At 40.2% G+C, this 26,535-nt stretch overlaps 1 protein-coding gene across 1 annotated transcript in view; it reads right to left on the minus strand.

Annotated features, from left to right (window-relative positions):
* LHFPL6 (LHFPL tetraspan subfamily member 6) overlaps positions 1–26,535 on the minus strand; it is a 137,182-nt gene that overhangs the window by 92,614 nt on the left and 18,033 nt on the right. The gene's annotated exons all lie outside the window — the stretch shown is intronic.

Raw genomic sequence — 26,535 nt, forward strand, 5'->3', positions numbered from 1 at the left:
TGTTGGCACAGTCTTCTTGCAACTCCCAACAAGCATATTTTGCATTCCAGCTGAACTCAAGGCATGTCATGGGTAGTGGATAAGAGCACTCAGCATGCCTCAGAGAAGCCTGACTTTGAAACAGCAAGTTCTGGAATACTCACTGGAGAGCTAACACATCTCCAGAACAAGGAGCACAGTGGGGCCTTTCTGCACGGCCCTGCTTTCTGCCTCTTCCACTGGTGCTCACAGCAGGGATGGAGGGAAAAAAAGAGGAATAAGACCTTAGTGCTACAAATGGCAGCCAGCCCTGTAGCATCAAGATTCTGTACAACCATTGCATCTAACCGCAACATCATGAGATGTGGCTCAAAGAAAATCCCTTTGGCCCATTGTACCTGCTGGCTTTTGGTATGGTTTGTGTCATAAAGACAAAAGAGAGCAAGAATACTTCAAAGCAGCATGGCTTATTGCTGGGTGCACAGGAATGGGTAAAACCATAGTGAAAGATAGTGCAGTGCTGGCACATTTTATAATGATTTTTCACAGGTTTTTTTCTGCTGTCATTTGCAGTGCCTTCCCTAGGGAAATCATTTCCTCACCTCTGTGATGGTGGCATGAATGAAGACTGACCCCTGCCTAGGAAGCCACATTTAATTATGTAAGGTGATTGCATCTATAAAATAAAAGCCATTTTTTGCCAGAATTCCTGTATGTATTACTTTTATTCCCTTTTACAACTTCTCTATTTTTCTCTGCCACTATCCTAGTAAATTACACTGTATTAAATTTACCTTTTATTTAATTGGATGCTTTTACATAAACTAATTCTCTGATTTTCAGGCTGTATCTTCTCTATCTCTGTGGTTAACAAAATTTTATCTTTATAATAAATAACCTTTGGCCATTACAGGCCAAAAATCTCTTTCCAGTCACTCCTATGCCAAAATAATCCACCAGTAAGCAAAACTTAGCACCTAGGCTGGGAAGGTCTGAAAATGCTTCGATGTGAAATAGTTTTCTTGGATGCAGACTGATCCTCAAGTGAGTCTACAGCAGTAGACTTAAGCAAGATATATACTTTTATATGTGCAATAAATCCCACTAGTGGAGAGACTCTGAGGAGAGTTACCACAGAGCAGTGAGAGCACAGTAAATTTGTGCACGAGCATTATCTTACCTGGGCAGACAAAAGGTTTTATTATAAACTCCATTCCATCAGTAAGTCTTGCCTATAAATATTAGTCATGCAGCACAGAAGAATCAATTTTTATGATGATGACAAACTAAAGCACAAAATTGAGCACTTATATGCAGGTTGCCTTTGGGCCTTTTGATGATTCACAAATTAGTCCTGACTCTCCTGGATCTAACTCTAGGTATTTCACTTCAAATGTTTCTACTCTTTCAAGTACCCCTTAACATAGCTGGAATTTGATCTGTCTACCACTAGGAAATGATTTGACACAGCCTCTGAGTACAGAAAAAAATATGTTTTCAAGAACAGACTCTTTAAGTTCCTGTATTCAGGGGAAAAAGATTAGTTTTATTTCATTTAACATTGTAGGACCAGACTTCTTCACTTCTATTCAGACTGAGTAGTCCTTTATTTTTCCAAGCAGTTCTGTTAAAATCAAGGTTGTTTGTCTTTACCCTGTCTTAAGCAGAAGCAGACTACATCATCTGAATTATTTTGGTTTCACATAAAGTTGTTCCTTCTAATGGCATTATCTGATTTTTCCCATTGTGCTAAGCCACTTCACTTAGGCCTGTTTATGTTGTGCTGAAGCTCAAGGCATAAAATCTAAAGTTTTATGCTCTTTGTATAGACATGATCTGTCACCCTGGCTTAATTTTAGGATGTTCTGAGTAGATCTTTGGCAGGTACAAGGCCTCTTTGGAAACAGTAACAGCTTGTCTGAGTTTCACAGTTTGGCAAGAAATAGATACACACAGGACATTTCTGTGTCTTTTAGTGGGATGAGATCTCACTTCTTTCTCTTCCCTCCACAATGCTCTGCAAGTGCAAAGATATTTTTATTGTACCTTTGTGAGGAAAAGATTACATGGGAATATTTTGTTTGTTTTTTTTTTTTTTGCTAAAATCTTTGTTTTCAGGGACACAGGCATTTAGGATATACTAGAAAGCTTCTTCCTGCTCATTCTGGTTAGGTATGATAATTTTCAACCTTTGGTTCATGAGTTTATTCCCTAATCAGGGCTACAGCACATGTCAAAGCTGTTCACTTTGAATGAGAGGCTTTTCCAGCCTGAAAACTCAATTTACTCCTGCTAGTGACATTAAGATAAGCAGTCCCCCAAGGGATCCCAGTCCTTATCTGATACACTGTGTTATTTGCAGGCTCTGGCAGACATTAAGTGGAGTTTCATGTACACACACTTGGGACATGTGTACCCTATTGAACAAGCCTGTTCATTTGCACATCAAATGAAGCTTTCCAGTGGCTCAGTTGAGCCCTGTTCACTTGCTGAATATCATCCCTGTTACAAGAGGCTATGACAATGGCACACCCATATATCCTAAAGACAAAGGATTACTGCTCTGCAGGAGGTGGCTAGCAACCCCATGCCCATAGTCTTGTATAATGAATTTCCTGTTACAAAATAATACATTTTATAGCCTTTTTTTCGAAAAATGAGTATCGCCTAGGAAAGCTTCATCAGATATCCTTCACAGCCCCCATCACAATGCTGATATCAATTACTGATGTTACCAGCCCCAAGGAAGGGTGCTCTGCAAACCCAAAATAAGTGTCCATACACAACATGCACATGCTGGTGCATGCTTTACTGGGGTGTGCCTCCCACCATTCCCTTTCTCCCCTGCTATCTAACCTGATCCAGTCTCTCCTTCAACTCCATGCTACAAAGAGGCATGCTGCTAAGTTTGAACAAGGCTTTGTGCAGAATTTTTCTGGGATCAAACATAGGTGAGTCCATATGAGGACAAGATTCCTAATCATGTGAAAGAATTAAGAATATTAATACAAGTATATTAAATTTAACATTGAAATTGAAGTCATTCAACTAAATTAAACATATAAGTAGAAGCTGCCCTTGAGCCTGGAAATAGCCTTCTTTCCACTTAAAGAAGAATTAGCTGTGAAAGCTATCTACCACCAACACACCAAGAGAACCAAGAGTCCAGGGAACTCTACACTTGAAAATGTTTTAGAAGACTAAACAGGGAAATTGTTTAGTCAGAAACAGATTTTTTTTCTGAGCCTTGAACTCAGAAAGAAAATCCACTGGGGAGCTGGACTAATGAAACCTACAGAGTGTTGCTTCAATTCACCTCCTAAATATATTACCAGAAACATCAGACAATGTAATAGAAAAGAACAATATTTTCCTGGGGATTTTTTAATAATCTTCCTGCACTGAGATTGATGTCAGTCTCATGGCATGATGCAAAATGGTTCAAATTACCTTCAAAAAGGGCATTTCTATTTCTTAAAATAGCTTCTCAGTTTTAGAGATTTTTGTGAATCATAATAGAATCATAATTTTTGTAGAATCATATTAGACAGCCTAAGAGTGTTAAAACTTCATACCTACTGAAGATTATAAACATCACCATAAGGAGCCAAGGTCAAATGCTATGTGAAAACTGAGCTTGGCTTTACATAAATATAGTGAGTGTTCCTGACAGTGGTGGGGGTCAATGTCCTTTTTGATGGAAGAACTGATTGCTCTAGGACTAGATAATTTGCATTCACTTGGCCATGGGAAGTCTTAGGCTCCCTCTCTAGGTGATTTGTCACCTGGAGCTCAGATTGTGCACTACAGATCATGAATGTTCTCAGTGGAAGAATTTCTAAGTAATAGAAGAAACACAATCAGTTTCCTAGGTAATTAGGAGAAGACATAAGTAGTAAAGGACTGAACCACAGTACAAGCAACAGAGAAAATTAAATACTTGTTCAAAGTGGGCAAGGACTTCACTAGATCAATTTCAGAGTATTATATATGCTAGATCAAGCTTTATAACAACTGTGATGGGGACCAGTAACAATCATACCTCAGAGAATTTCAGTGCTTCTTTTCTGGTTTTATTTCAAGTCAGATGCCACAATTTGTTGCTTACAGTAACAGAATGAAGTATTTCCTTGCTAGAGGAGAAGATTTTGCATCCATCCACAGCATGATCCTGAAGCTGGGAAAGCACACACAGGATCTAGTTTCTCCATGAGATATCCCAGTATACTTAACAAACTGTCTTCAGTTTTTCCCAAAATCAGATAATATCAGTCTTTGCCATAACCTGTCAAAGCTCATGAGAAGGGATGTCAGTGTCATGACCCCCAGCTACTGAAGAGGACACTGAGGTACCAAGCTGTGAAAAGATTTAATCACAAGCATCCAGGAGCTGATTAAAAAATAAAGAAATCCTTTCTCCAACTCCTGGGCTTGTATCCCACGCAACTGGAAAAGGGAAGGCAAGGAAGTCTACAGGAGGTTTTTAAAGATTTTGCTTGAGCCTGTGTTCTCCTTCTCTGAGCTCACATCTAATTCAGCAAGGTCCAAAAGATGCCCAAAGTGCTACTAAATGGGTTAGCCTATGTGATGGCAGTTAGTTGGTTTTCCACTGAGCAAGAACTAAAGGCTATACTCAGACTGCCTGTTACAAACTTCAAGTTTCTCTCATCTCAGTGAATTCACCCACCGAATCAGGCAGTCAAGTTAATTAGAACTTGAGTCAACTGCCTAAACATAAGCATTTGGTGCCACCCAAATGGCAGGCCTGGCATGAGTGACATGAGATCTGTGGGAAATCCATGCAATTCTGGAGTGGCAGCTGGAGGCCAGGTAAGGTTCTTTAGGGCATCTCAAATGATGCTAAACACCTGTGTTAAGGCAACAGAATGGAGATTTTTACCCCCCAGTTCCCTGTTGCTTGATCCCTTCTGCACTTCTCAGCTTCTCCAGAAACTGCATGGAAAATCCTGCCACTGAGATTCTGAAGAACTTTGTATCCACTTTGCAGAAGTATAAATAATTATGCAAGACAGGAGGGAAATCAAGCCTCTTTTCTCCCCACCTTAAAGAGATATGAGAAATATACTGTGAAGAGTTAAATACTTGAGTCGGATTAAATTTACCATGTCTGCAAAATTTTGTATCAAAAGGTTACCTTTGATATAATGTTTCAGCCTGCAGACTTCTGCTTCCCAGCCATTAAATTCTGTTGTAATAAACTTTTACAATATGCATCATTATAGGAAACTTAAATAGGCTTAGCTCTGGAGAGAGAATCACAAAGACAGTAGAAGAGAGGGAAGAAATGCAAGGTGTCTGGCTTTTTGAATATTTAAGAAAAGGTTCTTCTTTATTAAATAATGTATATGAGGAGAGGGATTTGGAATTCTCAATTTTCAAGGTCGTGGTGGAAGGAGGTCTGTCTGGAGAGCCACAAATTCCTGATCTCAGCCCTTGCCATCTTTGCCACACGGCCTTGAGCAGATCAGAGGACTACCCAACCACTGAGCCCCTTAGTTCCAACTGCAACTGAGCCCCTGGGGCAAATGGGTTGGTAACACTCACCCCTCTCAAAGAAGAATCATGGCAATTGCTCTTTTTATTCTTCACAGTATTGTTCTGATACCCGTGAGGACAGGCTTAGAAAATATAAATGGCTCAGCTTTATAGCAAAATGGTTGCTGAATTTAAAAGTAAAATTCAGAATGACTTTTCAGCTTATAATGAGCATTGCAATGCAGAATGGGCAGAGGCAGAAAGTCCAAATGAGAGACAGGAAGGATCAGCCTCCTTGTTATTACGATGGTTTATGGAGACATTTGGCCTCAGATATATTCTCCTTCCTATTCTGTTGGTAATTCATGTGTTTAAAGTGAAGTATAATTGTTCACAGAGACCATGTTACACTCCTTTTCAAAGCTCTAAGCATGTTGGTTACTTAACAGACCTCCTGTCACACATAGGTGAAATGAAAATTCCCTTCCTGCAGAAGAGTTACATTTCCTCTTACATTTGTTTTAGAAGGGATTTATATCCTATTTTGTTCTTTGGTACTCTTGGAACATCAGCTATCAGCCTTAGGATCCTAGGGAGCATTCATTAGCCAGTGTTGCATTTCATGGCCTGGTATAAACAGAGAGAAAGATAGCTGATCCTCACCCTGTATAATGTGGACTTAGAGGTTGACAAAGTCCACATTCTTAAAATAGCAAATCCTTCATCCTGTCTATACAAGAAATGGAGCAGAGGCACTGCATCACCTTCAAAGTCTTCTGAGAGGCAGGAGGGAAATATTAAAACAGAAAAACTGTCCTGATATACTCCTTTTCCAATTATTATTCTGCTTCCCTCCCCCCACCATCCTAGAGACACTTGCCTTAACAAGCAATGCCTTACACTGATCAAATATTAGATTCCTAGGATTTTCTCTCCTCCTATTGTTCAGCAGATTTCACCTATTCAAGATTTTGTGGGTTCACACTTGGCTTGGCTGTGTGGGTTACTTTGCATCTCTGAGAGACTTAACTCCTTCTTTGATTAAGTGAGCACACAGAGATCACTGAAGGGGGAAGAGGGGAAGAGAGTAGCCTGAAACATCACTCATGATTTGCATTGCAGTATCACTTGCAATCAACAAGAGACTCCAGCGCCCTCCATTTAAGATGCTGGATTCCTTCCCACTAGACTCAGTAATACACTTAATTCTTACAGCACCCTGACACTTTATTTTATTTCTGGCAGTGCTTGCTCTAAAGGTCATAGTCCTCACTGACTTTCTCAATTGGCAATACTATTTTAGTTATTTTTTTTAAAACTACAGAAGGCACACCTCTCATCTGCCCTGTGGTATTTTTGCAGACACAGTCCACAGGGCAATCTCTCTCTATGAGTGCCAACAGGCACACCCCCTTTTGTCCTTCAGAAAAAGCCATAGTAATTGAACAGACCTGCTGGTTGAGAAACTCAAAATATGACTCAGATGCAGAGTGACTATCAAAGCAAAGGGTCCCACAAGTTCCCATCCAGGAGGCAGAAATATATATATGTTTAGTGTGAGTGACATTTATTGGTGTTGGTTCTGATTAAGGGGAACAAAAAAAAAAAAGAAGGATTTTTCAATAAAGTCTCCACTCTGGCTTTGCAACTTCATCTTAAATCCAAAACACTGTCTGTCAACAGACAGGGAAGGAGACTCATTGAAAGGTGAACTATGCTCTGTCCTTAGATGTATGTTAAGTGCTGCCACACTGAAGCCAACCGAAGCCAGAATCTGGCCTTATAAATCTTGGTAGGTTCTAAGCTGGCATGTAATTTATTATGAAAGGAAAACTCAATTTTCCCCAGCTTTGAGAAAGGAATAAGGGCTGGTGACCACTGCAGATCCTTTTGCCCCTGATAGTGAGATGGAGCAGACTCTGTTGAGGTCTGCAATAAAATACCTCAATTTTGCTGTCTTCTGACATTGACTCATCTGAGAAAGGTAATAACTATTCAAAGAGTTTGTACCTGATAATAAAATGAAAGCCAGTGAAGTCCCTAATTTATTCACATAGGCAAATTAGAAAGCTTTGGCTTAGTATAATGTGTCAGCTCTTGCAGCATTCCCCCTGCTGCAGCTAATGAAATGTTACCAAGAGTGACACTCTGAAATCTGAGGCTGGGGATGAAACACCCTCAATGCAATGTTAAATACAGAGCCCCCTGTGTGGGCAGGCAGTGCTCCCCATCAAGTCATTCTCCATCCCCCTGTTCTCATTTCTTATGAAATTTTTCCAAGATTTTTGTTTCAAAATTATTCATCTGGAGGTGCTGTCCCAGGCAAAGGAAAGTGAAGCTCCTTTTTTAAACACATTGGAGAAAACAGCTCCTTACCCTCAGCTGGGTTTGCAAACCAGTTCAGTATTTACCTTTGGCAAAGGAGGAAGGGAAGAGTGTTTGCAAGCCTCTCTCTTAGCACATTTGCCTTCCTTGCTGCTGGGAGGTGCAGACTTTGTTCTGACTGTGGGCTGAGCAGCAGAGTGCAGGTTTGAAAAATACCTTTCTGATTGGCCAAATCCATTGTTTGGAAGCTGCTGCTGCTGCTGCTGCTGCTGCTCTTATAATTGCTGAGTTTATTGGTGCCTGAAGCAAATGAGTGAGTAGGAGGAAAAGTAGGAGGAACAGAGAGTGCATTAATCTACTTTTTGCTGAGTTTGTGGGGGGAATAAAGGCAAGTATAATTCCTGCAGGCACTCAGTAGGGTGATGAGCACACCAAAAGCAGTCAGATACCACATAATAACATATTAGCAGGATGAAGAAGGCAAAGGAGGTCTCAGATGGTCACAGCCCAGGAAGGCTCTCACCAGGGTGTTCTGTAGCATGGGTCTCACTCAGGGCTGCACTAACTCCGTGCTACCTGGCAGGTCCTGTGGCAGGACCTGGTCCCATACTTACTTCATCAAGTCAGGATATGGCCTTGCCTCCCCGCAAAATTAGAGCTCTCTTCTACAAAGTACAGAGGGTCAGGTCTAAAATATATATTAAATAAAACCAAGACATATGAAGGTATTAACTTATCTGTAAACACCTTTGCTCCAAGACATGTCTGCTCATAAATATATTATTATCTCAAATTATTTTCTTAGACAAGGCTATCTATCAGTATTCTGTACAAGAAGGAAAATGCAAAATGTAGATATCTATCTTTTACTCTAAAGGTCACTTAAAATTATTTCCAAATGACACAAACTTCATAAAAATGGGAACTCATTCTGTGATCAAAATAGTTAATGTGTTTTTTAATAAACTATTGATAGCTTTCCTGCTGCACTGGCTATTTCTCAACATAGTTCTGCTATAATAGGGACCATTGAAGGATCTCAAAAAGATAAAGCATTCAGGAAGATACAATATCTTTTGTTAAACCAACGGATTTAGTTGTGAATATAGGCAGGCTTTTTAGTATCCCAGCTTTTCTTCAAGAAATTTCCAAAGAGAAGCAAAGTGGTTTGCCCTGCAGTGGAAACACTACATGATAAAAGCTGATTCACTGGATACTGAAAACCTGCACTGATTAATGTAGAAGGAAGCTCACAAGTCCTCTGTAAAGTCCGCAAGGGTTGTGAATGCAAAAGACAAGGTGGGGGAGCAGTGGGAACACAAGGCATAATTTTTTGGCTTCAAGGGAAGCAAATTACAGGTAGAACCCTAATACTACAAGTTTCAGACTCCTAACTCTGTGTAACTTGCAATTACAAGATTTATTAAGGAGTTTTTCATGTTTAAGTTGACAGAAGGAGATAAGCGAGGTCATTGAGACTCTACAGCCACTTCATGCTCTTGAAGCATATTGGGAATTGTGGCACAAGAGTCTGAACAGAGATTAAGGAGCCCTATTTGTTTATGTTGTTGCTGACTGAATCTGCTACTGGCATCACCATTTAAAATTTGAAGTGTATTTAAAGTGGAATTGACTCAACCAAAACATCCAGCAAATCCCCAGAGATACAGATGCAGAACAACAGTGGCAAACTTCCAGCTGCCATAGAGGCATTCAAAATCCTCTGGAAATAAATGACTTAAAGGCTTTAAAAGGATAAGAAAGGACTGCCAAGCCAGACAGATCTCAGGGCCTGTTCCTGAAGGCCCCAGACATGCATGACTTCAACTGATTTCCAATACTGTCATCTTTCCAGGACAGGCAGATGCCTGCCTTTGTTTAGGGGGTTGCCTGCAATTGCTACCTTCTACCCCACTGCTGCGGTTTACATGAGGATGTATTTGGTTCAAACAAAGGGTCTGCCTAGCCCAGTTCTAGCCTCCAGCAGAGCCATAAGCCATATCCATTGCAAATTAATGGGGGAACATTTACAACTTTTCCCCACACACACTATCTCAGTTTCTTATTCTTTTAAACTGAGCAGGTTTTCTAAACCTCATGTGCTTCACCTGCTTAATGATCCTTTGTAAATCTCTCTTTCAAGTACTCCTTTTCAGTCTCTTCTTGAACGTTTGCATTCGTAACACCCTTTGGCAGGGAAATCCATGGGTTCATGGCCTGTTATACAGAGAATCATCGTCTTCTGGTGGTTTTGAACATGTCACCCAAGCAGTCAATCTAAGGGACATTTATCCTTGCCCAGGATGAACCACCGAACGTTTAGCCCTTATTCACCTTCTCCATATCCAGAATTTTGTAGCTCTTCAGTGCAGCCTAACTATGTAGAGTTTTTCTAGTCCTAGTCCTGAATTCATGCCTATTCCTTGGCCGCACAGCCAGGCAGAGACATCTGCCAGATAGGTACAGGTGAGCCCAAAGCTGGAAGAATGCCTCAGCACCAAACTTCTGCAGAGGAGAAGAGGTCAAACCCAGCCCCACGTTCAGAGAAGCCTTGCTAGATGGCATATGCATCACTCCAGCTTCTGGTGATCCCCAGTCACAGGACACAGCATGGTGCACCTCCTGCCTCATGAGGCAAGGGCTCATCTCTGCAGTTTGGCTCAGTGCAGCCCATCTCCACACGCCTGGAGACCTGCCAGTAACGGGGCACCAGGCAGCAGCAACCTCTAACACAGACAGGAGCGTGATGAGATGCTGCTGAGATGCTGAATGGCAGGATGGCCCCTTGTCCCAGAGACTACTCGGTCTCGAGTGACAAAAAACAATGAGTTGCAGCTTACAAATGAGTGAATGATGGTGGCTATATTTCACCTTACATGATTTATATGTGTGACACAAGTCATATAGAAATATATCCCATACATCCCATATGTCTTTACATTCCAGACCTATTCTAAATACCTTTGCCTTAGCAGGTGTTTGTGTGTTTGACACACCCTATGTTTTATTTTCATAATTCTCAAGAAAATTAAACTATTTTCACTGAACAAATCAGCTTCTCACATTCAAAAAGAAGACAAGTATCTTCTATAATGCAAGCTTCCAGAATTATTGTCTGTTGTTTGTGAAATAGCTGTACTTTCATTAGACAAGACAAATTATCTATAGCCCCAGGAAAAATTAATTTCATGGGATGCAAAAGATTGAAAACCTATTGATGGAGTACACTATATGCTTGGCAGATGTCCCTTGCCTAAGGCATGAAATGGCCTGACTATTATCTTGTCTACAGTTCAAAAGTAATTGTACACATTGCACACAGAGCACCATCCACCCACAGATCAAGCACCTAGCGATGATGGATATCACTATTGATACAATTCACACCTTAAAACTAAAAGTGCTGGGAAAAGGATTGTGAATTCTGAAGGGTAGTATGAATTCATTAACTGCAAAGAACACACACAGTTGCATTTAAGGAGTAGAGCTGTGACAGTAATTGCTGAATTGAATATTTTTAAAAAGCCCTTTTGTTCCTATTGGCATCAAAGCTATTGTTGAACTGTGCTGTACTGTCAGCAACGTGAATATTAGGGGTTTAGATCCATGCATGCAAAAGATCAAAAGCAGTGATGAAGGATTCTGTAATTATTAGTAATTGCTTCCCAAGTGGCCATTTTTTTATAGATTCTTCATAACAAAGTGTTCACTAAAGACTATGGGTTGAACTTATATTTTTATAGCAAGTATATGAGCCCATGGAAATTATTTCACACATTATCATCATAACTGGAAACTACCACTAATAAGAAATACATATGCCACATAAAATCTGGGTATCATTGTTATGATTATTGTAATTTTAATGCAGATTGTAATGTTACATTTTCAATTAGAAAAATTTCAACCAAAAAAAGACAGTTAAACTAGTTTTAGATTGAGTAAAGTCTTAATTTCTCTAATTCAGTGTTCAAAATTGCTTCAATCAAGTAAAATATCAATGGTGCATCACTTGTGAACTGCCATTGACTCATAAATGGTACTTTCTAGGCTCAAGTATCCATCCACTTAAATGGATGTGAATCCTTACACAGACATATAACTACAAGCACAGGTATGAAGAGAATTATAACAAACCCCAAAAAGGGTTTAAAAGCTCTTTCATGCCCTCTTCTCACATACCAGTACCCATCCTCTTGCCAAATGTGTATCTTTAGAGCCTTACTTCATATTTGACCTTAAGGTTTGCCTTGGAGCTGCATTTGCTTATTCCAGGACTGAATTTGTCTTGAATAAATAAAAATTAGAACCATGGCACTGTTAAAAATAATTCATACATGACATAGTAATAGTCCACTAGCTCTCACTGAAAAACACTGAAAATATTTAAGAACTTGAGTGTTCTGCTGTCCAGATGTGGCATTAGGCATCTTTCTCTAATCTTCTGCTGAGCAAGGAGATTGTCTTTGAGTACACAACCTACACAGCAGCCACATCTCAGTCAAGCCAAGCACCAGGAGGGAACAGCTCCACCATGAGCTGGTGACTCCTGTGTATTTCCTAGAGGGACATTTGGAGTGCCTAACTGCAGGTGTACAGCTCCAGCACTTCTCCCTTCCTGCATGTCAAAGCCCAAATGCAAAGGGTCAATGGACCATAGAGTAAGAAAGATGCTGGCAGGGGAGGGAAAAAGTTTGGGCTTTGTGGGGCAGACACTAGAAGTTTGCAGAACCAGTCCATACCTCTCCTCTACATCTGATTCTAAAATCAAGATATAATTTTCAGTGCCTGAAATGTCCTGTTAAAATCACTGCTAGGATTAATTACACTCTTATGCTCCTCAGGGCAAAAACCTTACTGTGTCTGTCTGCAAAGTCCTGTTTGGATGCCAAGCAAATTAATAAAGAAAAATAACAGTGGTGCCTGCTCAAAAAGCCATCTCATTCTACTGAAACCAATGGGACAACTTATTGCCTTCCACCATCTGCAAAAAGCAATATTCAGTGGCTTGTTTATGACCTCTGAAGAAAAACACATAAAAAACCCCTTCAAGATATACTTCCGTGTTGCCAGGTTTTTTGCTTCAGTTAGGTTGCTTTGTTGAATATGTTAAAACATTCTACTAACATTGTCATATGACTCTATTTCTCATATTATAACCTGCTATACCTCATCACAGAATAGCCTCCTTTACCATGCCAAATAAATTAACTCTCTTGCAGTTTTCTTTCTGTCATGGTTCAGTCTCCCATCTCACTCATAAGACATCTTAGTACCATAATAGATATATTTGCTCCAGAATAAATACTAATTTATCATAAAGGAAAAGTGTGACTTCTGCCCTGACATATACCAGGCTGTAACAGAAGACTTTAGTCAGTCCAGTAGCTCCATTATTCTCCAACAACTCACTCAATATGATCTCTCAAAATGAAGCCTTTTTTTTACTTTCTTCACTGCAAATCAGGAGTAACATCACTGAACTCGATGTTTCCCTTCCAGTAAAGAAGAATCAGGACTGGTGTCTCCTATTCACGAGGTAAGTGGGGAAACAAATCATGTCACACAAATCATGTCACACAAATCATGTCGTTTTATTTATGTTTCATTTAATTATTCAAGGCACAGCTTGCATTCATCCTCCTTAGTGCCTGTCTGCTTTCTGCATAGCTTACCCATTCTTTAGTAGGGATTTTGATATCTGTTTAATTCACCATGACTTGTGCCACATTTTTCCCTGCAAGCTGCATATTCTGTGCCAGGGGGAGAGGACAGGGGGAAACCCCAAAGGGGAAGCACTGAGAAAGCCCACCAGGACGCATCCTAGATGACAGGAGACTTGGGGGCCCATTCTCCTTTCAGCACAAGGGAGATTTACACCCATAGCTCCCATTGTCATTAATGCAGTTACACACGTAATTTGTCCCATACACTGAGAGGAAAATAAACTTGAGAGAGGAGAAGTAAAGGGTATTTGAGGGGAAAACTATTTAGTATGCAAAGCTTGTGGCTGCCAGTTGGTAATGAATGTGGCAGACATAATAATGGTAATAATAGGAAAAGACACCTACATATCTGAGTTAGGGTTATTGTAATATGGCATACGAACAGAGAACTGAACCATCAAGGAAACCACTAAATATCATCTTGAAGATACAGAAAGAAAATATACTTAAGACTAAAGAGAAAATTAAAAGGAGCGCAAAAGTAGAACTAGGAACAAGCCAGGAAATGCAGCAGAGAAATATGGGGTGTTTTCACTGAAGGAAACAGCAGCTCTCTAAGAATACCAGCCAGCCTGGGAAGTGGCAGAAATAGATGGGATGCCAGCAGTGAAAGGCAGAAAGCACAGAGATATTTCTATCCACCAGAACACAAAAGCAAACACATTCAGAAGAGACTGGAATAAATTAGTTTACAGCATGATAAGTGACTCAGACTGTTCAATATAGGAGTGTTTAGGTAATGAGATTATGGACCAGAAATAATCACAGAGGCTAAAGCTTAGAAATCAGCACTTAAAGGAGGACTCTTAAGTGGTGGAGCTTTGTGATTCAGATACTTCATTCTCTCAGACAGTACAAAACATAGCCAGAGGTGCTGGGATAGTGCTGATGTTGCAGACATAGCATATGAAAGTGTATGTCCTGGTGTACCACCTTCCACTTCTTCCTGGTGCCAAACTCGCTGGCATGGCTCCTTTATATAGGGATAGCAGTATAGATAAGCACTACAGACACAGCAATACAGACAAGATGCAATTGCAGCTGTGCTAGGAGTTACCAAAAGCCAAATATTGTCAAAGATACTTACACAAAAAATGCATTTAAAAATTGCTCTATTACTTGAGAAATAATTCTCAGTGAGGATCAGCACCAAAGTTGAGTGACTTTCAGGCAAGTTTCTGACACTCATGAAAGAGCACCATGAAGCAGAGCACCAAATATCACAGCACAGACAAATGATAAAGCCTTCATCATCTTGGACAACTATTTAGGGTATAAATAATAGCCTCTGATTGATGGTCTGTTCTCTCCTTTGAGTGTAGAGACAGATCAGGCATGCAACTATCTTGTCTTGCAGGCGGATGAATGCACCCTGAGAGTCCTGGTCAGGATCACTGAGGAAGTCTCTGGTCTGAGTCCTGGTCTCAGGCATCTCCTCAGCTGCCTTGTTCTGCCTCTGAACTGTTAAAAGACTCTTTCACATGAATGGGGCTACAAGAATTTTAAGTAGGGACTTGACCCATTGTATGCAAAACAGAACATAAATCAGGAATAATTATTCTAGCATAAAATGGAGAACCTGTTTAAAATACTGCTGAATCTTGTTTCTGTAGAAGAAATATTACTGAGTCTAAAGCCTTTAGCTGAGAAAAAGCAAAGTAATCCAGGTTTTGGGAGGTATGAATTATGAGGAAACACTGATCAGATGTTGCTTCTATAAATAACAACAGCTCATTAATTCTCATTTTGTTAATCCACACATTTAAAGAACTCAACAACCCCTTTACCCTCAAGGGTACTACTCATCCCACTTCTCAGCAGAGTTTTAATTTATGTTAGTAACAAGATCTCATATTTCTAGGAATTCATTACTTTTCAAAAACCTATTACACTATTTTATTGGCAGGCTAGAAGATATTATCATAAATAATTGAAACTCGACTACACTTGTTCAGGCATTAACAAACTACACTGGCAAGGCATCACACTTGAGTCCTTTTTTCAAGCATGTTCTTTCATTCATGGCATAATTTTATGCCTATGGAGTGAGACTCAAAGAAAAATCTACTGAATCCAGAACACGGGGCTTACATGCCACACGTCTGCTGAATAATTTGTTGTGCAGACACAATTAATTGCCAAGCCTTATTAGTGAACAAAGGATGCTGTCATTATCCATGAGAGCAAGTTCACAGTTTCCTGTCATTTAAATGTACAGACACGGGGCTATCCAATGAAGATCTTAAACTGACGTAAGAAAATTAGTAATGTGAGCCTGATGTTAAGTAAGGCACAACCTGTAATGCCAATATTAGCATTCATCAGGCAGAACTCTCTTATGCAGGGATGATCTGAAGTGTGAAACATAGAAAGATAATCAATCAGGGGAACAGACCTTCCCCATGGACAGCAGGCAACCACCTCTGTCTAGAGTTGTCCTATGGGACATACTCAGTGCAGTGGAGCATAAGAGATGATAAAGCATTATGCCGTGGCATCATTGAACTGATTCTTAAAAAGATTGCAAGGTGTTTTCATGCCCTATGAAGCCAGCTTGGAGGAGGAAAATCATATCCATGTGTGACATGGGTATAGTCATAGATCATCCCCTGGTCTTGCAAGAGACTGACTGCTACCAAATAAGGTTGTCCAGAGGCAGCAGGATTCATCTCATCAAACTTTAGCTAAAACTGAAGCATCTTATATGAGCTAATTGTCCAGGCTCTCTCTACATTGACCAGAGGCACTCCCAAACTATGTATTCTCTCTTAATATAGATGAGATGTGACACTGGTGGGACCAAGCTCCTACTGGAGAGGCCTATCTCCTTTCACTGCATAGACCACCCCAACCAATGGCTGAAACCATTCACCTGAAAAACTGAGGGAAGCAAAAATAAAAAACAGGAGCAACAAACTTGTGCAAGATTGTCAAGGACTAACAGAGTGAGACAGACGACTGCAAATCCTGTCTCAAAAGAGGAGGTGAAACTACCCATGATTTTAAACAAAAAAACCCCAGAAGTAAACAAGGGAAGTTGAGTCTGAGCTGAAATTACGGTTTATATAAATACATCAGAGCAGCTTAGACCAGAGGGGGAAAACAGTTGTAAAACCTAAGGTGCAACATTGGCCCAAGAGCAAACAAGTCTGTACTAAGAATATATAAATTCATCCTGAAGATTAGGAGAAGACTTCTAACCACCAAAGGACCAAGGGTCTGGAACAGCCTTTCAGACTAGTGGGATACTAATTTTGGAATGTCATTGCCTGTAAAGAAGCTGCTCTGCTATGTTTATGGCATGCTTTAAGACATTATCATGAAGTGTTTAAAACTGCTTGTGCAACCCTCATTGAAGTACACAAATATCAATTAACATTCTGAAACAGAATATTTCAGAAAGACCTGCCCCAGTGTGAGAGACCCTGCATGTTTTAAAAACAACTCCACATTTAATTCTAAGTGTTAGGATCATTTATCACAGAGGTTTAAAACTGGGCTCTTTTTGTTTGACTGCCAAGTTTCAACACCAGCTTTCCTGAATGTCAGGATCTGACTCTGCATTGTTATCACTGTCACTGAGATCATGAAATTCCCCTTGTGCCCCACTGGTTCTATGGAAAAAGCAAGTGATTGTGGGCACCAGCTTCACAGTGGGCAGCCATGCAGTAGAGGCTAACTTCAGCAGCCCATTGCAAATTAGAAATGGGAGAAGAAGGCTAAAATAGAGCACACTGAACTTCAGCTGTCATTTTGGTATTGTGGCTTTGATATTTTTATTCTTCTGAAAATTACATAGTTACCTGCCAGTGTCAGACATCAGACTGGACTTCAAGCAAGCAAATATATAGCAGACTAAAGAAGAGATGTGTAAAGAAATAACACTGCAAGGCATTTTAAGAGAGAGAAATCCACTGGGTCCCTGGAAGGGGGTCTTATGTTTGCAGACACATGGAATAGGCACCTTAATTGGCGGTGCTCAATAACATACCTCATGGATTCCATTCACTCTGGGAAACCAGTACAATTCTTTGTAACTTGGTAAGATTTGTGGAGCTGCTGACACCTCCTGCTCCATTATTTGCAAACAGAAAGATTCCAGAGGATCAAAGTCCCTGGGAACATAGATACCCCTGCCATTCTTCCTTTTGTAAACAAAAAACGTTAGCAATTGCAATCCACAGTGAACATGTTCTTTGTGGGTTTTACGCCCACAAAGAGAAGATGGTTACATTTAGAAGACCAAGTTTAAAGTACAAGACAACAAATGCAAGGCAGATTAAATAGTGAAGCAACTAACATGGCATAATGGATCATTTTGGTATAGTATGTTAGGAGGATGCTAACAGCATCATAAAGCAGCCAAGCATAATAACAAAAACACTTCAGCTGATGCGGCTCTGAAAAATGCCTTTTTTATGAGAGTATACTTTGAAGAGAAAAAGCCTCAAATTTTCACAACCTGGCTGCAGGAATTAAGTAACAATCAGCTCTCAGAGAAAAGCGCAGTGATGTATTATGGCATTTGGTGTTGCTGGGGAAGACAAACTGTATCATGATTACATGCAAAATTAATCCTGAAAAACTGCATTAGAAAGAGCCATGAAATTTCAGATCTATTTGCTTCCCTCCAGAAACTACTGTTTAAATGTTGGGTACAGGAATCCCACTGAAAAGAACTCCTGAATACAAGGTTCATACAATCCTGGAAAGAAACAATAAAATTGCTTCACCTGTGCTCATTAAATATACAGTGCATAAACTGTGACTTTGGAAATCTCATCAGCAGGAAGCTTCTTTCTTCCTTTCTTTATTTTTGGTTGTTTTTTTTTTTTTACCTACCCCCTGAGGATTACTGAAATCTCTGCATTAACCACTGAATAATGACAATGTTCTGCAGCCTGGAGCTGTGACTAAGGATTTGGTCACAGAGGCTACAGGGTAGGGAACCTAAAAGCTGCCATTGAAAAAAAATATTGTAATAGAAGTTATTTCCTTTCTAAGCAATTAAGCACCTAACCTTGTTTATCACATGTATTTCTCATTTGCAGTGCGTACTTAGGAAAATCTGGCAATGAGAGACAACCCTGCTGTTTCTGTGATGATCAGGTAAAAAAAAAAGCCTCAGGTTCAGCAAGGCTCTGTTAAAACTTCTTGCTCTGTAACTCCAACTGCTGCTTCTCAAGTGTTCTGGCAGAAAACATTCACTTTGCACATTCATCATCACCTACATTTACATATAGGGTTACATATTAGCCCTTTTAGGACTCCACAGATGCTCCAATGAGGGTCACACCTTAAGGTTCCCAGTGCACAGACAATATTTTGGTGGTGCATGCAGTTCCTGGCATCCTCCTCCTCCTCCTCAGATCTGGGGCTGCTCATTCGCACTCTCACTGCATCCTTTCAATTGTGCCAGCACAAACATTTACGCAGCCATGCTGGGAATCAAACAGGGGAATTGATCCTGCTAAAAATAACTCTTTTTTTTGCAAGCCAATTTTCAGGCAGAGCAGTTCCTGATGTGGCAGGGTGGTGGAAAGCTGGTGGGCTGCAGGATCAGGATGTGAGGCTGGGAGAGCAGGATGCCCCCTGCATCTGGTTATGCTGGCTCAAGCTGATCAGACCATAAGGTACAAGTTTTCAGGAATTTCCTGTCTGACTACTGAGCTTGCTAATTATTGCACTGGTCTTTCAAGCAATAAATGTCCTGAAAAAGAAAAGAACATGAGAACTAGATGCCCATAATATTTTTCCAAAGTGTACTAGGAAGCACCAAGAGCTTACCTCTTGAAGAAGACACAAAATACTAAAACATACATTATAATCTGAAGCACACAGGTACAAAACCAGCAGGTGACATTGCTGATCAGTGCAAAGAAAGGAACTAAAATTATGTCAAAGAAAAGATGTCTTTAGCCACTTTGGGAAAGACTGAGGAGAAACAGCAGAAGACCCAAAATTCCAGGCCGACCAATATGGTGTCATTGGGGTATCCAGGCTTCAATCACTTTCCAGAAGCTCCCTTCATCTCATAGAATCACAGAATTGGTAATGTTGGAAGGGACCACAGTGGCTCATCTGGTGCATGCTCCAAGGTCAATCAGGATCATCCTTGAGCAAATTTTACTGAATTGTGTCCAGGCAGTTCTTGAATATCTCCAGTGAGGGAGACTCCACAGCCTCTCTGGACAATCTGTTCCAGTGCTCAGATGCCAGCAAACTAAGGAAATTCTTCCTTATATTCAGGTTGAACCTTCTGTTCATTGGTTTCTGCCCGTTGCCTCTTGTCTCAGTGCTCGGCACCACTGAGAAGAGCCTGGTTCCATCCTCATCTTTCCTTCAGATTCTTAAATATAGATGAGGTCCTCTCTCAGCTGTCTCTTGAGGCTGAACAGGCCCAGCTCCCTCAGCCTTTCCCCACAAGAGAGATGCTCCAGTCCGTTCATCCTCTTTGTTGCCCTCCACTGGACCTGCTCCAGGAGCTCCGTGTCTCTCTTGTGCTGAGGAGCCCAGAACTGGCATCAGCACCCCAGATGTGGCCTCAGCAGGGCTGAGTAGAGCAGCAAGATCACCTGCTTGGACCTGCTGGCAATGCTCTTCCTAAGGTACCCCAAGATCCAATTGACCTTCTTGGCCACGAGGAGATGCTGCTCTTGTTGCCTTTCTCCACAGAGCTGCTTTCCAGCAGGTCAGCCCCCAGCCTGTCCTGGTGCATGGGGTTATTCCTCCCCAGGTGTAGGACCCTGCATTTGCCTTTGCTGAACTCCAGACAGTTCATCTCTGCCCATCTCTCCAATCTGTGGAGGGCCACTGAAGGGCCACTCCTCCTGGCTTTGTGTCAGAACTTTCTGAAAAGGCATCTGTGCATTCACCCAAGTTATTGATGAGTAGGTGAAACAATATTGAACCCCAGAATTTAACATGGGGGCACACCACAAGTGACAGGCCTCCAACTAGATCCTGTGCCTTAGATTTTGAGCCTCAGGGACCTGCCACTTAGAATCCACCTCACTGTCCAATGATCCAGTCCAAACTTCCTGAGTTTGCCTATGAGGATGTTGTGAGGGACAGTGTCAAAAACCTTGCTAAAATCACGGTAGGCAATGTCCATTGCTCTCCCTTCATGCATCCAGGAAGTTGCACAAGGTCTGTGAGTAGTGGCCAGTGTGTATTTGTAGCTATGAATCTGGGCTGAAATACTCTTATTACTGGGATGAGTGAAGCAGCACTGGTTTGCTAATAAAAACCAGAAAAATGTGACCAAGAAGAAAGGAGCCTTAAAAAAAGCCTTTAAAAAAAGTTATAATTTCTTGAAAATAATTTTTAAAAAGCAAGTTTTGAAAGCAATTTTTGCTGTCTTTCCCTCTGGGAGCTGCCTTTTTTATTTCACAGTGGGTAGCTGAGTGGCATGATGAGGATTAAGGCAGAGCAGATCCAAGTCACATTAGAAACCATTGAGAAATAAGGCTTATTCATCATTGTTTTAAGGTGAAGTTCAAGAAATTTTTCCAATGTTTGGATCAAAACAAACAGATTTTATCCTACTGTTAAATTAATTACAATGTTTGCTTCTTTAAAGTACAAAATAAATGCACTTTTGGAAATGGATAGTGGCTCAAAGTCACTACACTAATTTAAAGGACGTTGCTCACAGAAAGAAAGGTATAATAATGAAAAGGAAAGGCAAACTATTACTTTTGTGTACACACAATGCTTATATTTTTAGTGATAAAATTGTCAATTAACTTTTAATTAAACTTTTATTTTCATTGACCTTATCAACTGTAGATCCAAGTCACACCCATGAAGAGTTAAGATACACTCAAGGCTAAAGACAAATCACCCGCACTGGTCAAAACCATTCCTTTGTAAAGGGAACTGGGATTGTGCCTATGTGCCCAGAAAACAGGCAGGTGCATATCTGGATTTTGGTTCACTCATGAGGAGTGAACCTGGAGAAATCCCATGGGAATCAATGACATTGTCCTAGCAATAAACAGGCCTGTAAGAGTGTAATTTTAGCCAACATACACAGACTCCAGTCTCTCCACCACTCTTTACAGGATCAAAAAGGATATATTAAATAAGTAGCATGATAAGGAATATCTTTATTCTGTAACAAACCCTGCCTTAGAGGGGGAGTTGAAAGCACTCTTGAATTTTAAGCAGCAAGAACTTCAGTAGGAGGTTCTCTCTGGCAACAGTTGAAAAGGCTGAAGAAGACATTCAAACAAAAATGTATCAAATTCCAGACATTTGACAAGACCAAGACTGGGTTATGGAGCTGAACAGGGCTGTTTAAAGCAGCTGGCAACTCTCTAATTTATTTCACCTGTCCTTTTCATACAGCCAGAGAGAGTCTGCCCCACATATGAGAACCAAGTCACATCACTGCATGCCTGATATCATGCCAACTCTCCTGAATAGCAAAAAAAAAAAGTCTATTCTGTTTAATTGCCAGGTGTCAAGCAGGCTCATTACAGTGTACAGAAAGCTCTCTGTGCAACAGATCAACCTGAAGAGGCTTATCTTTATGGCTGCTGTCTATACAGTCATAATTAAATAAAAGCAGATGGAGGAGGCACTAAATAATTATGACTGCAAGATAAATAAAACGCTGGGTAAGTAACTTCAGAAGTATAATTTAAGCATCTTACATAAATAAAAAGTATCAGCATCTTCCGTGATATGTTTTCACACTGAGGTAGTTTAGAAAATTAAAATAATCAAGAAAACAATGAAGTGAAGGATTAAACTAAAAATATTAAATACGTGTGACACACGCATAATAGGAAACAGGTACAAAGTCTTTCTGACTCGCTCTTCCCACAGGCAAATGCAAATTTTCTGTGTCCTTTGCTAATGCATGTGCCAATTAATCTTGCAATCACATTATCACAAAACTGTGCTGTTTGGCACTTTTTCTTATTTCACAGAATGTAAAAGAGCTTCCCCTGTTCTTTACAGCCACAGCTCCATAGAGATCCAATCACTGGGACATGCCAGAGGGTCACTTTAGCTGTGCTAGATCTTGCCTGGCAGGCCCAGCTACACAGGGTTTCTTGTAGTTTTTGCAGTGAGATGTATCAATGCCTTGGTCCTTCTTCAGCTATCAGATGTAGAATCCAAGTCCCCGTGCTGCTCAGTGTATCAAGGTCCCACTCCTACAAATGGTAAATTTCCCACCAGGTGCCCCAGTACACTACTGGTCTTAAATGTTTCTTCCTTTGTAAATATGATGTTGTGTAGCCTGATGCAATGTATTGTTTGTTCAGTGCCAGGTAATCTGCAGAGTTATTAATTGCTCCTGTGAAAGATCCAGTTAGAAAGTGGGACAAAATACCCAAACAAAGCTTTTGAAAGAATGTATAATCCACATTGCCTTAACCCTCTAAATACGTATCTGCATAACAGAATAAAAGTGCAGGTATTGTATATTTTACAGACACATAAGATGACTACTTAATGGCCCTATGGTCTTTGATCCAAAATCTCCTTCCTGATCTGTTTGGCAGATCTATTCCTTGCTTGCATGTTTGCTTGCTTTTCTGGCCAGAAGTTTACAGGACTATTGTTCTTTGTACATAGGGAAAATAAATGTCCTTAAAAAACCTCACACATAACAAAGGAGCTTCAACCTACAAATATATCCATGGAAAATGTTTTATTTTCTAAAATGGTCTCTCAGTGGGAGTGACCCAAGACCACAGAAGGTGTCACAGACTCTTGTTTAATCACCCACAAGAGGTAACTAAGCACAGCAAGCTCAGCCATGCTTTTCAGCAATCTAGGGAGTCAACCAGACAGGAAAAGTTGAAAAACAGTCGTCTAAACAAGCACATATAATCTTTGTACATAAAAGAAGCTATGACCTCTTTTGAACCATGGGATAGTATTCATCATTGCAAGAAAAGCAAAAGGAAAGAAAATTAGCTGTGTCTTTTTGTTAGGACATGCCTTCTGCACAGCTGGACTACACAATACATTTAATTATGGCAGCAAGGAGCTCAACGGGGTAAATTGCCTTGAGAAACAGTCTGCGTTAGCTTGTGACCAACACTGCAAAGTCACCATCAGCTCAGGCTGCACACAGTATAAATTCCCATCTGCCTCAAAAAAGCCAGGCAGATAATCTTTTAGTCATGAACTACTGTAAGGAAGCAGCACATGACATCTGGGTCAGTGGCTATGCTTGAACCTAAGACTTGGAAGGCCTCCATTCAACACTTCTGTAAATATAACCTTCAGTAAGTTTCTAGCCTCCTAACTGTAAAAGGGAAGAATATTCCTTGCATCTGTGCTGAGGCACTGTGAAGATAAAGATTTTCCAGAGAGATACTTCTATAACTTACAATACAGAATTCTGTCAATCAGCTTTGCCAGAGATTACATCAAACTGTTTACTCAACTAGTGAAGGGAAAAAATAATTATGCAGTCTTATTCTCCCTCAAATCTTTCCTATTTTTCCATCCTGTTTTGCCCATCTCATCCACCTCACAGACTGATTAGCTTCATTAGAGATGCACCTGTCATCTCAGTTTTACTTGTGAGCACTTGAAGATAGGCTGTAATAAAAAAATCTGATTGCAACTTGTGAATTCACATTCAGAACTGCTGAAACCATGGTCCTGTGGCAACAGTTGCTCCCCATTCTCATTTATCCACTGTTCAAGATCTCTGAAAACCACACTACCAGTCCCTTTGGTTGACAGCAATCCCAGTCTATTTTCAAAGTGGACTCATGTTCCCAGTCCAGAAATAGCACGTCTCACCATGTTTGAACGACAGAAGACTCTCCATTGTCCCTGTGTCCTTGTGTCTTCAGAGGTTAAGAAAAATCTCTGATATTTTAAAGAGAATCTAAGTAGTCTGGATTTAAATGGGAACAACCACTACCATACCACCTTCTTATGCCACCACTTCCTTAGTAGCATACTAAGGAATGCTTGCTAGATATGGCATAAAGTACTTCAAAGAGTGTCCTGGGAGGAGAGGGGGGAAATGTGAAGAGGAATCAAAGAGATTTCATGAGAGAGACATGATTGGTTTCTAGATGTTAGATAAAATCCAAGTCACTGTGCCAATGGATCAGTACACAGGTCACCATGTTCTGAATTCAGAGGTACGTGAAAGTAGTGGAAGATGTTATGCTCTTGCCAAAGCCTAAATTAAGACGATTTTCACAACGAGCAAGCAGAAAAATATAAAAAGTTAGGGCGGAAGGAACTGATTAAGTCCAATCCCTTTCCACCCCAAACTTCATCCCCTCCTGGGTCTTCTCTAGCTTTGGCTTTAGTGTTTGCAGTGGCAGCTGATTCTGTGTAAATTCTCTTTATTATTTACTTTTGCCCTGTCCACTGGGTGTTTTTTCCAGAACAAAAGTATGGCAAAATATTTGTAGTTTCAAAACTAATTAAACAATTAGCTGAGGGTTCCTATCCACCTAAAAATCATGGCCAGCTTCACAACAGACAGACAGGCTACACCATCCTTCTGTTGGGAAACAGAGACACCCTTCTGCAGACACAGAGTCTGTCATATCTTCCTACAGGTACTTGGTGCTATTAAAGCAAAACTACTGCTAATCCCTCATTTAGGGCTCTATTTCATGGAACAAATAAAAAGCGCAATTTCTGAAAAGGCATCCTAGTTGACCTGATGCTTTTCAAACTGGATCCTAACAGGTTTCACTGAGGCTGAATTAACATCTTTTGAAATTTGTAAAGATTATTGCTGACCTATTTAAAACAAGACAAACAAAACTAATAGGGAAAAAAATTCAATCTGCTCTCTTATTTTTACTACAAAGACAGAGAGTCACACAGCCTAAAATCACAACCAGGTATAAATTTTGACCATTCTCATGAGAGCCACTGTGATGAAAGTATTTGCTTGCTGAGCTTCATTGGCTGAAAAACACTTGACTGGGTACATTTAAAAATGCTGCTTATCTGAACTGTTTCAAGAGATTAGTTTGCATATTTAATATGTTAATGTTTCACAAGTAAGAAGATTTGCAGTGACTTATTACAGGACATATAACTTGGCAGAGCCCTGAGTCATTTAAGCTGGTACCTTAGTCACTAAATGCCAGCTACACTATTAGACACCACCTCAGAGTCTGTCCATGGCAGTAAGCCAGTTTTGCAGATCCCCTTCCAAAATCCAGTTTAGAGTCTGTCTTTCAGCAGGATATTTCCCAGTGGTTTATATTTTCACTGTCACTAGCATGTCAGTAAGAGTGCATATCTTTTGAGCTCTGATTAATTTTGCCTTGACACCACTGAAATGCCAAGTATAACTTTAACTCAGGTTATGAAATGTTAATCAGTTTTGAAATATCCATAGATTGCATATATATCAAGGCCTGTAAGTACTCAGAGACATCTGTCAGGATCCACGTGGCATTGGCACTCTGGCTTCTCTCTAGGCCAGCAGGGTTAAGTGATCATGGGCACTGATAACGAAATGCATCATCTTGAAGCAAAAGGATGTGGCCTTCTATTAAAGCCCTCTAAAATAAAAATATGAAGATATAACTCTTCTAAGATATGCATTAATTTTCATTCTCAAATAATATTTTTATTATTTACTCTTTCAGAGCTGCCACTGACCACATTGGTAAAAAAAATTCTCTCTAAATACTGATGTCCAAAAAATAAAAATCACAGAATCACAGAATAACAACCATTTCCTAAGTTGGAAGGGACACACAAGGATCGAGTCCCCTCTTAAGTGAATGGCCTATACAGGGATCAAAAATCCTGTGTCTTGGATCTCTGCATAATTAGATCATAATCATAATGTGATTTCTGTGGTTTAAACATCTACCATTATGCTAGGTATAAAATTTATAGGAATCTCCAGACTTCAGGATATAAAATGCTCATTAATTTTGTGGAAGAGGAAGAAACTTCCCCCAGAGAAATTTTATTGCTGAACAGTCTGCTACACTGTATTAGGTCTGCTACTTACACTGGCACATTTCATGCTGGAAACACCAAG

This window comes from Molothrus aeneus, chromosome 2 (assembly GCF_037042795.1).
Source record: "Molothrus aeneus isolate 106 chromosome 2, BPBGC_Maene_1.0, whole genome shotgun sequence".
NCBI lineage: Eukaryota > Metazoa > Chordata > Aves > Passeriformes > Icteridae > Molothrus > Molothrus aeneus.